We start from the raw sequence: 3,116 nt of genomic DNA, 5'->3' as shown, positions 1-3,116 counted from the left end.
CCCGCATCCTTCTCCATCATAAGGCCATGTCCCGCACCCTTTCCATCCTACGTCCTCTTCACTCCTGCCATCGAGTGATGAGGGTTAGTGTCCTCAGCCCATAATCTTCTAAACTTTTGTCATTTGATGATCAGAACACAATACAAGTGAGTTTCCAGGTCACATCAAAGTGTCCCCCATTTCTACCTAACCTCCTTAGACTTCTCTTCAAGAACAGCTACAATTTTTTGAGGGATCCCAAATGAAAAGAAGGCACAGGTAGAGATGCTATGTGGTAGTTGAGGGATGTCTAAAATAGTAACCCTAGATCCTAGACCTCAGTGAGAGCTGAGCCGCTACCTCTGGGGAGCTCTAGCTGAACCTTTGGCTCACAAAACTCAAGGCCATGATAAAGTATCTATTCATCAGTGGTATCTATGGGAGTTTATTACCCAGCAATAAAAGCAGATAATATGGTCTTGAATATTTGATCTCTAGCAAGATTTATAAAGTATATGTATTTTTAAAATCATCTATTATTTTGGCAAATTATAAAGCAAAATCAATGCCAGTGGGCAGGTTCCCCTTTCAAAAGAGTAGTTTAACTTTTTGTGTGGCATAATCAGGTAGCTCTTGCTTTGGATAGCATCTCCTGCTATCAAACCCTTTAAATGCTCTATCAGGGGCATCTGGGCTCCTCTAGCGCATCACACAGAGGAAGCTGTCAGGTTTGTTTATCTCTCTCCTCTTAGTCAATCTAAAACTTCATTTGCAAATGGTAGGAACTGGAAAAGAAGGAAGAACACATCATTTATCATACCAACTATGATGCTTCATCGAGAGAGTTTACAGACCATGAGATTTGCCTGTGGGGACTACATTCTCCTAGCACAATCGAAAGGAATCAGAAACCAACATAATCTAACATCAGAACTTTTCAGTTCCATCTAAGCCCAGAACAATTTGAAAATTAAAGGGCACTAGTAAGAACCACACAGGACAATAGGCATATGTCTGGCCGACCCTGAGCAAATCACAGTGAACCATCACTTGAGGTACAAGTTACTCGTAGGATACCTGTGTAACATAATCCAGCATAGGTTTCTGCTTGAAAAACTGGTTTTAAAACAGGTAATCAGAAGCAGTATGCTCACTGAAGCCTCCCAAGGTTAAAGGAGGGATGTATAAACTGGTCTTCTCCATTAGAGTCAGATACAGATATCCGCTGTGGAAAACAGTGCCATTCCCACAATCACAGCCAATAGACAACCATCTGCTAGCTAATCTTATTCATATAGATTTCAGAAACATGCAAAAGTAATCTCATGTCACATCAAATGGTCATTTACCTCTAGTAGGATTCAGGGACTAAAATGAACATTTTGGGAATTCTGAGGTGTTGCTGAGGTCCTGACCCTTGGTGTGGATGCTGAATGTACAGGCAGATTAGTGTCTAATAGATTGATCAAGTGGTACATTTGAAGTCATGTGCTTTTCTATATGAGCACTGGGTAAAATTTGCACTTGATAGAAGGAGATGAAGAGTCTGCATCAAGCAAGGTTTGCAAACCCATGAACAGGGGGAATAATTAAGAGCACTTAGTGTTCACAAGGTAACAGGTAAGTGTTAATTCCTCTTTAGCGCCTATCCCTGGAATCAGCTCAGGAGAATTCCTAGAGAGACAGAGTTGGGTAAGAAAAAAAGATCACTCTCCCACGCAGAGGAGTGTCTAAGTAAAGACTGAAATAATCACCTGTCAGTTACAATCAGTAAAGACTTTTGTTGTGGTGTGTATGGGTAAATGCTTCTGCTGACCCGGAGTCCATTTTAGGAATAATTCTAGGTCATCTGATGAATTCCTTTCATCCCAGTCAAGGAATTAAGGTATGGAAAGCTGATATTATTAGCCATAAAGTGCATAGCTAATGAGTATTTAAGCTGGAATCAGAAAGCAGGCATCTCGACTCACAGGATATCTCTCCTATTCACAATGGCGGTTTCTCTTCCTGCTCACCAAGAAGCACTCTCCTCAATCAAGGCATCCTTATTGATCTTATCTGATGTCCACACGGGACCACAGGTCATGCATACTGTACAGAGCTGGAAACTAGAGATGCTCAGAAAAGTTAACATACTTTGACAAGGTTAAAAATCAATGAAGTAGAGGTGCCAGCCTTCCAATTAAGTGCTTTCTCTAGAGTCTAATATTTGTATCCAAGAGGCAGTACCCTTCTCCTCCTTTCACTCAATACTGTGTTGCTGTTTCAAAGCTAGAGAGTTAGCAAACACATAAAAGTTACTTCTCGATTATTAAAATATCATGGAAAGAAAAAAATGAGTCATCTATTTCTAGGTGATAATCTGGTTGGTCTCATTTATATCAGAGGAAAAGTCATACATTAGGCCAAGGCTCTCCTGTGCAGGTGGCAGCCTCTTCCTCCTTTTGGTAGCAATGAGTCAGTGAGTGTCTGTGTATACGAGTCCAGAAGAGACACAGTGCTCAGAGAGATATCCTTGCAGATGGTTCCCCTTTTTAGTGATGGACTTCTATCTCCTTGGCAACCTATAATAACAGGGTTAAAGATTCATGGCCAACACATCAATTTCACATTTTTCCTCCTAAGTATCCATGAATATTTAAGAGCAGGTTTTGCAAATGGAGTCTAAATAACCACTTGTGCCCTAAAGTACTGAAAAAAAAAACCTGTTTTTTCTCTTCAATACAAACATAATAAAAATACACTCAAATAAGGAATATTCTATTTGGCAAAGTGCAGCCCATTTTAGGGCTTGATTTTGCTCATATTCTTTCTGAATATCTAATCCTAAGAACTGAGACATTCAGGATGTTTTTTGCGCATTGGTAAGGCATCACAGAGTAGGATTTTTTTCAATTTAATTCATAATATATGAATACCAAAGTCAACAGTACAGTGGGACAACAATGATATTTATTTTCCATATAGTTCTTACAATTCTGAAATTCTAATATATGAACAGGAACAGTGTAATAAAAGGAAAATTGTAAGGTGAAGCCCCAATTTAAATCAATATTTCCTCTAGTTTATTTTCTTTAGAGTGAGTGAGTGTGTGTGTGTGTGTGTGTGTGTGTGTGTGTGTGTGTGTGTGTGTGTGT

This window comes from Microtus ochrogaster, chromosome 24 (assembly GCF_000317375.1).
Source record: "Microtus ochrogaster isolate Prairie Vole_2 chromosome 24, MicOch1.0, whole genome shotgun sequence".
NCBI lineage: Eukaryota > Metazoa > Chordata > Mammalia > Rodentia > Cricetidae > Microtus > Microtus ochrogaster.
Note: the sequence above shows the minus strand (reverse complement) of the source record.